Consider the following 9,657-nt stretch of genomic DNA (forward strand, 5'->3'; position numbering starts at 1 on the left):
TTTCAGAAGAAGGCAATGGATGTAATTATTTCTGAGTGATCCATTTTATGTGAACTGCAGTGTATTCTCATACATCCTACAATATTTAAGTCAATTCATCTCATTGTGAATTTTTGAGCCAAGCAAGAAATAAGATGAATATTTTTTATCTCAGGCCACACATTTTAAAGAAAAGTTTACAGTTATAAACCATTGTCATGATCTAACAGTCTAGGGCATGGAGAGGGAACACAAATCATAGATTTTTGCCTAATGAATACTTTTCTATATGATCATTATTGCTAGTTCACTAGAGAGAAGTTTCCTGCAACTTTTCTCCTCATAGCCTCACAAGAGTAAGGAGCAAACCATAGCTGACTTTAGTTTTCTACTTTATAGGCTAATACAAGAATGATCATGTGTACCTATGAATTTATGGTGGAATACAAATCCTACTGGTGGGAAAAGGCAAGAGGGAGTTATGGCTTCAGTTCTTGAACTTTATACCTTGTTAGACGAATTCTTCTAGGGTTTTGTATTTATTTCCTCTAGTGTATGGATGCTATTCATGTCTAGTTTTTAGTTATTTAAAAATATATTTGTATGTTTTTTATTTACTGTTCATTTAAATAGTAATTTCAGAGCAGGAGTAAAAATGCCTTTTTCTCATGCCACCATCTTGCTCAAAAGCATTTTCTTTGTATTTTGCTCAGTAGCAACCATACTAGCAAAAGTCTGAGAAATAGTTCAGGTAGCCAGTTTACTAGTTGGTCAGCTAATTTTGATTGCTATGAACTCACAAATATAACAATCTCTATGCTATGCTATGCTATGTTAAGTCGCTTCAGTCGTGTCCAATTCTGTGCGACCCCATAGACGGCAGCCCACCAGGCTCCGTCGTCCCTGGGATTCTTCAGGCAAGAATACTGGAGTGGGTTGCCATTTCCTTCTCCAGTGCATGAAAGATAAAAGTGAAAGTGAAGTCACTCAGTCATGTCCAACTCTTAGCGACCCCATGGATTGCAGCCTACCAGGCTCCTCCGTCCATGGGATTTTCCAGGCAAGAGTACTGGAGTGGGGTGCCATTGCCTTCTCCAATAACAATCTCTATACTTATACAAATCTAAGAAGTAATTACTGATATAGACTAGGTGATGAAGAAGAAAGAAGGGAGAAGTAAGTGATCATTTTTTTATTCTGCTTTATACCTGTGAAAAGGTATACTTTTATACCTGCTTTATACCTGTGAAAAGAGGATGAGAGATGTGAAAAGAGAAATAAAGGCTTTATTATCCTCCAAAAACCAAGATAACCAATAAACACAGAATGTATTGAAGGAGGAAACAGAACAGGCTCCATCTTGAAAGCAGGGCTCCATCTTGGGCCAGACTGTGGACTTTGAGCTGTATGTCCAGAATCTATGGAAACGACATACCAACTGAAAAACCAGATCCCCACCCCCACCCCCGCCATTTTATGGAAGAGCCCCAGGGCTCATACCTAGACTCTCCGTCATCTAAAAGAATACCCTAATTATCTGTGTAACCAAATAGAATCCTAAATTCTATTATGCTTATTGGGGTATGCTGCTGCTGCTGCTAAGTCGCTTCAATTGTGTCCGACTCTGTGCGACCCCATAGACGGCAGCCCACCAGGCTCCCCCGTCCCTGGGATTCTCCAGGCAAGAACACTGGAGTGGGTTGTCATTTCCTTCTCCAGTGCATGAAAGTGAAAAGTGAAAGTGAAGACGCTCAGTCGTATCCGACTGTTAGCGACCCCATGAACTGTAGCCCACCAGGCTCCTCCATCCATGGGATTCTCCAGGCAAGAGTACTGGAGTGGGCTGCCATTGCCTTCTCCGATTGGGGTATGACCACTGCTGCTGCTACTAAGTCGCTTCAGTTGTGTCTGACTCTTAGCGACCCCATGGACTGCAGCCTACCAGGCTCCTCCATCCATGGGATTTTCCAGGTATGACCACAGGCCTACTGATAATTGTCCACTGTTAACTACCTAGGCTTAAGGCATACAAATCATGGGTTAACTTTGACTGTATCTTTCTTTTCTTTTGTTCTGACTAGTTTCAGAGAATTTGGGGAGGTGGGTTTGAGCATGTACACTTAGGTTATATAAGGTTTTCACAAAAACTGGTTGGGGTCCTTGGCTAAGAGAAGACTCTGCCTTGGGCCCCTCAGTGTAATAAACTACATTCCACTATCTGCATTGTCCTTCTGAGTGAGTTTGTTTGCCAGAATGCATGTTTACAACAGTATGAAAATAATAACTATCAATAAGCTGAAGAAGAAGACAAATCTGTTTATCTGTTCTCAAGTTCTGATTAAAATACTGTTGGCTTTCATCACTCCAGTATTTAAAATCATGAATTAATTTCCCTATCACATTCTATGTGGGCAATTCTGCAAAACAAATAATTTAATTTTAATTGTCCTAAACCTTCCCTTCTGATGCCTATTCATTACATTACTCATCTTTCTTTCTGACAGAACTGTCAGGAGACAGATTCTCAGGGAAAAGATCAGCAGTTTTCCGTCACGTAGACAGCTCTCGGGTTACAGGGGAGAGTGAAGTGGCTGATTTACATAGATACCTCTGGCCACTTAATTAATAGATTTAAGCAAGGCTCAAGGCTATAACTAATGTAATGCCCTTGTGGCATTAATTTGAAAGAACAATAGTTCATTACTATAATAAAACATCACTATCATTAACAAATAATATATTTATGTTATTAAAACCATGTTAATGTAAGCAAATAGCAAAGATTAACACCCTTTCTGAATTTGTTAATTTGCTCACAAATCACAAGTATAAGAAATATAAAATCCACAGTTTCATAGTCAACCCTAAAAGAGGCTCTCTAGCTTTTGATATTGGCTACGACATTTGGGATGTTGTTCTCAGACTTGCAGGGAGTGTTTGGAAGGATAGAGTCTGCACTCTAGAGTAGCCTTAGGAAGTGAAGGTAATTTGCAGAGTCTAGGCTTATAGCAGAAACTTGAGCCGTGGGAGATGCCTGGAGAAGTGGCCTGGGAACAATACTCAGTGGCACCGGTGGTGGGGTAGGCAGAAGGACATTGGGAATGCATGGGGTGAGCAGACAGATGGAGAGTTGGAGGATGTCTTGGAGATTTAGTTAATTTCCCTTTACTTCTAAGTATAAACCAGAGGCAAATCAAATCTGAAACATTTTATTTTCAAAACCTAAAAACTTCTTCATTTTTATGCATATGAAAGCCCAAGGTAGTGCCAGATATATAAAATGTGTGATCGCATACTCCAAGTCTTGTGATTCTGCTGCTATTTCCTCACTAAGCTTGGCTACTTCTTGCTCACAACTATTACTAAGTGCAGTTTCTATTTGGAAACAACCCAGGTGCTTCACAGGGAGAGGAGAATAATTCAATTTCATTTGTATCACTTCGGCACTTTGACTGTCTTGTTCTGCTGATTTCAGAGAGATAGCAGTGAGCAGCAGCTGGAAGCAAGATCAGACACTGACCACGAGAGTAAGAATGCCAAATCCTAGCCAAGAGACCATGAGGGCCAGTGACTAAAGTTTGGGTCCCAGTTCTTGCCTGCCTTGGAAAAAAAAAAAAAAAAAATATATATATATATATATATATATTTTGACAAGGAGACAGAAGGTAGAGAGGAAAGTAAGGCGTTTATTACAAAAGCAGAGTACATGCATGGGCAAGCTCAGATAAAAGTCGTGCCTTTGGGAAATATGAGTCATTTATAAGGGGGTGATCTTCTGGGTATTTGTTTTCCTCTGGCCAGTCTTGCTTTGTTCTTTGACTCAGGGCCCTTCCTTTTTGACCAGGAGGAGCCTTTCTACCATATGCGTACTTAAGGTCTCACTGACCCCAAGGATGAGAAATAAGTCTCTTGATCTTTTAACCAAGCAGTATTTAGCCTCTTTCTGCCCCTGCCATTGCTGCTATCTCAGAATGTCCACCACAGACAAAGACCAGCTATTTATCCTGTTCCTGGTGTTATTTCTACCTGGAAGTGTAAACAGGAAGCTAGCTGTAAATGTCTAGCCTATCTCACTACCAAGTGGCCTAGATTCAAATGTAGAGTTAGCAGGAACGTGAAGGATCTTTTAACTTCTTCCATTTTACAGGTGATGAAACCAGGGATCAGAAAAAGTAATGGACGTGGCCACAGTCAATACATAATTCATGACAGTGCCAACGTCAGAATCTGGTCTCCTAGATCTTTGAATCAGCTCTCTTTAAGTTTAGAAAGAAAATCTAAGCCGCTACAAAGTAACAGCTGCCAGTGCCAGCCGGCAAAGTCGATCAGGTCCCGAGAACGTGCACGGCACGGCTGAGAAAGAAAACTACAGCAAGAGTTCTACAACAAAGATGGGGTCGAGAGGGACAGACACATCTCCACGAAGGGACGCAGTCTGACCATGACTTTATTCAGCATCTTATATTTATACAGGAGAGCGTGAGAAAGACAAGACAGCATTTTTCTTGGTTGACCTATACATCTTACAAAAAGTCACAAGAAATCTTGAGAGCATGGGAATGGCACCCTGTTATTATTTCTTACACCAGATAACATTTCTCTGTGCGTGAGAAGTTTGTCCAGAACTCCAGGTGTCTGCAGTAAATAATCGCCTAATCTCTGGGGTGGCGGGACAGAGAGCTATGTTTGCAAGCAAACCCTCAAGGACTGAGGCAGCTCCCAGAGCTGTGTCCTTTAGATAAAGGACCCCGTTCTCACGGGCAGCTCCCCGCAAACAGCTACCGCATTTTACTGAATTCCAAGATCTCAAAAATTTTATCTATCACTGAGAAAAAAACAATTAACCAATTATAAAATGCCATCAGTTGTAAGGAACATTCAATTTTAGAGATGTAGCCCTAAAAGCTTTTTTAAACCATCTTAGAATTGTTAAAATATGGTAACGTATTGGTGTTGCCTCCAAATTAGAAACTCATCCAGGTAGTATATGCTATTCTTACTTCCAGGTGAAAACAAAGCATCAGTTCAGTTCAGTTCAGTCACTCAGTCATGTCCGACTCCTTGCGGCCCCATGAATCGCAGCACGCCAGGCCTCCCTGTCCATCACCAACTCCCGGAATTCACTGAGACTCACGTCCATCGAGCCATTTCATCCTCTGTCGTCCCCTTCTCCTCCTGCCCCCAATCCCTCCCAGCATCAGAGTCTTTTCCAATGAGTCAACTCTTAGCATGAGGTGGCCAAAGTACTGGAGTTTCAGCTTTAGCATCATTCCTTCCAAAGAAATCCCAGGGCTGATCTCCTTCAGAATGGACTGGTTGGATCTCCTTGCAGTCCAAGGGACTCTCAAGAGTCTTCTCCAACACCACACTTCCAAAGCATCAGTTCTTTGGCACTCAGCCTTCTTCACAGTCCAACTCTCACATTCATACATGACCACTGGAAAAACCATAGCCTTGACTAGACGGACCTTTGTTGGCAAAGTAATGTCTCTGCTTTTGAATATGCGATCTAGGTTGGTCATAACTTTCCTTCCAAAGAGTAAGTGTCTTTTAATTTCATGGCTGCAGTCACCATCTGCAGTGATTTTGGAGCCCAGAAAAATAAAGTCTGACACTGTTTCCAGTTTCCCCATCTATTTCCCATGAAGTGATGGGACCAGATGCCATGATCTTCGTTTTCTGAATGTTGGGCTTTAAGCCAACTTTTTCACTCTCCACTTTCACTTTCATCAAGAGGCTTTTTAGTTCCTCTTCACTTTCTGCCATAAGCGTGGTGTCATCTGCATATCTGAGGTTGTTGATATTTCTCCCGGCAATCTTGATTCCAGCTTGTGTCTCCTCCAGCCCGGCGTTTCTCATGATGTACTCTGCGTATAAGTTAAATAAGCAGGGTGACAATATACAGCCTTGATGAACTCCTTTTCCTATTTGGAGCCAGTCTGTTGTTCCATGTCCAGTTCTAACTGTTGCTTCCTGACCTGCATACAGATTTCTCAAGAGGCAGGTCAGGTGGTCTGAAGCACCACACTCAACAGCTTTGATTAGTTTTGTTTGTTGCTTTCTCTATAGTAAGTCTTCTCTAGTAAGCTTACTCTATATTAAGCATTCTATAGTATATGTATTTGATTCTATAGTATTTGTTTTGTAAAAATCCATTTATATTCTGTACACTTTTGCATATTTTTAATTAGCAGAAAGTACATTTGCTATGATTTACAAACCATATTGATAAACAATATATTGATACATTATTATTAACTGAAGTTCATATTTTGCATTAGAGTTTATTATTCGTGTTGTATAATTCTGCAGGTTTTGACAAATGCATAGTGTCATGTATGTATCATTATCGCTTCATACAGAATGGTTTCACTGCTCTAAAACTGCTCATGTTACCTGTGATAACAGCTCATTTTTTACTGTCTCCATAGTTTTCTTTTCCAGAATGTCATATGGTATCCAGCCTTTTTAGATGGTTTTTCTTACTTTCATTTAGCACCTTTCACGAAATGTGCATTTAAGTTTCTTCCATGTCTTGTCATGGCTTGATAGCTGATTTCTTTTTATCATTGCATACTATTCCACTGTATGGATATACCAGACTAATTTTTGGAATCTATGAGTAAAGCAGTGCATGTTTTTGTGTGGACATAAGATTTCAACTCATTTGTATAAACAACAAACAGAGCAAAATATACAGAGCAATTGCTAGTTCTATGGTAAGTGTAGCTTTGTAAGAACGTGTCAAAGTGTCCTCCAAAATGGCTGTACCATTTTGCATTCTCACCAGCAATGAGTGTGAGCTCCTGGTGTTCCACGTTCTCCCTGGTATTTGGTGTTATCAGTGTTCGATATTTTCACCATTTGAATAGGTGGTAATGGTATCTCATCATTATGATTGCAATTCCCTACCGACAATGATGGGCTTCCCTGGTAGCTCTGCTGGTAAAGAATCTGCCTGCAATGCAGGAGACCCCAGTTCAATTCCTAGGTTGGGAAGATCCCCTGGAGAAGAGATAGGCTACCCACTCCAGTATTCTTGGGCTTCCCTGGTGGCTCAGACAGTAAAGAATCTGCCTGCAATGGGGAGACCTGGGTTGGGAACATCCCCTGGAGGAGGGCAAGGCAACCCCCTCCAGTATTCTTGCCTGGAGAATCCTGTGAACAGAGGAGCCTGGTGGGCTACATTCCATGGGGTCGCAAAGAGTAGGACACAACTGAGTGACTAAGCATAGCACCGTGACAATGGTGTATGATGTTGGGCATCTTTTCATACACTCGTTTTCCATTTGTATGTCTTCTTTGTTGAGGATCTTCTGCTCAGATTCTTAGCCCGCTTTTTAATTGGGTTGTTTGTTTATTGTTAAATTTTTAAAGTTCTTTATATATTTTGCTTCTTTAATTTTTCAAAATAAAATATTTTACATAACTCACAAGTAAAATTATTTAAATAATTAACAAATTAAAAAAGCATGAGTAGTTTTCGTCAGAAATTTTCATTAGCAATAAAAATAAAAGTAACTTCTAAATAAAATAATAAATTTAGTTCTATGCACTGTTTAAAATATGTTGTTTTTGAGAAGATATTTTTTTAAGCACCAAAAAAATTCTTATAATGTTAAATTGCTAACATAAGATAGTTTTCCTCCTTCCAACCCTGATGAATAATGAAAGATTGACTATTAATTGGCTAATAGTCAGAACCAAGTAAAATAATTTTTGCTCATTCAACAATCAATTTACAGACAAGAAAGAAAGGAATTTGGAGAAATACATACAGGTAAGCAGACAGAAAGTCTCAGCTTATATATCATCATTGTATTTACAAATGGCAAAAACAATTTGCAGGTTTGGTCAATTTCTGGAAAACCAATTAAACTTTAGTTCTGATCACCAAAACTGGATCAAATGGTCAGTTCTCTCTAGACATCCTGTGTTAGGGGATCTTTTTCAATCTCTTTGTATACAATTTGGGTTTCCCTGGTGACTCAGATGGTAAAGAATCTGTCTGCAATGCAGGAGACTCGGGTTGGATCCCTGGATCAGGAAGATCCCTTGAAGCAGGAAGGGCATGGCACCCCACTCCAGTGTTCTTGCCTGGAGAATTCCATGGACAGAGGGGCCTGGTGGGCTACCGTCCATGGGGTCACAAAGAGATGGACACGACTGAGTGACTAACAACATGTATAAAATTTATGTAAAGCAAGATTAACAGTATTTTTAATAACACTTCCATGAGAACTTATTTTGTTTCTAAAACTCTTTAGTTATTTAAAGTGTTAATTATGATGAAATAGAAAAGCCAAAGTAAATCAATGCCTGAAGCACACAGAAACCATATCTCTTAATCAACTTACTAAAATGGTACAACAAAATAGTACCCAAAATAAGATCATTTCAAAGGCGATGTTCCTGCAGTCATCAGACCTAACTAATCTGTAGATATGAGGTTAGGAAGGTCGACTTTCTCTTTTATGGAGAAAAACTGAGGCCATAAGGTACATATGCCTCCTCCTTCTCACTGTCATACCTGTAGATGTGAATGGAGATCAAGAATGAGGTAAGGTTTAGTTTTACACATATTTCTAGGTTATAAAATGAAACTAAAGGCAAATGATTTCTTTACTAGTATGCTTCAAGTGTTGAATCAAAATTCTGTGTATCAAATATATGTATAAGTTAGCAGTGCTGTTTGAGAAAATAATAGTAATTTTAAACTACTTAAAACTAAGTAAGGCCTATGAGGGGAAGTAAAAGAATAGAAATTATCATATTTTATTATTTAATTTTTTTAAATAGTCTTTTTTAGAGTAGTTTTAACTTCACAGCATAACTGAGAGGAAAATACTGAGATTCTCCCTATGTCTTTTTTCCCACATATGCGTAGCCTTTTCCGTTATCCACCACCCCCCCACCAGAGTGGTACATTTATTATTATAATTACTGAATCTGCATTGACATATCACTGTCACCTAAAGCCTATAGTTCAAGTTTACTAATCTTTAAAAAAAAATGAAATTCAAATAAATCATGACAGGACCTGGCCCTCAGTCTAAGACAACTGCCTTACTGGCTCCCCTCTGCCCCCATGTGCCAAGCTATCTGCCAAAGATATTTTCCCATCATTGTCTTCCATGATGCCCTGAGCAGTCCTCTATCTTTCAGGTCAGTTCAGTTCAGTGCAGTCGCTCAGTCGTGTCCGACTCCTTGCGACCCCATGAATCGCAGCACGCCAGGCCTCCCTATCCATCACCAACTCCTGGAGTTTACTCAGACTCACGTCCATCGAGTCGGTGATGCCATTCAGCCATCTCATCCTCTGTCATCCCCTTCTCCTCCTGCCCCCAATCCCTCCCAGCATCAGAGTCTTTTCCAATGAGTCAACTCTTTCACATGAGGTGGCCAAACTACTAGAGTTTCAGCTTTAGCATCATTCCTTCCAAAGAAATCCCAGGGTTGATCTCCTTTAGAATGGACTGGTTGGCTCTCCTTGCAGTCCAAGGGACTCTCAAGAGTCTTCTCCAACACCACACTTCCAAAGCATCAATTCTTCAGCACTCAGCTTTCTTCACAGTCCAACTCTCACATCCATACATGACCACTGGAAAAAACCATAGCCTTGACTAGATGGACCTTTGTTGGCAAAGTAATGTCTCCGCTTTTTAATATGCTATCTAG

Source organism: Bos grunniens, chromosome 16 (assembly GCF_055505025.1).
Source record: "Bos grunniens cultivar Pamir isolate PY7600 chromosome 16, Bosgru_T2T1.0, whole genome shotgun sequence".
Lineage (NCBI taxonomy): Eukaryota > Metazoa > Chordata > Mammalia > Artiodactyla > Bovidae > Bos > Bos grunniens.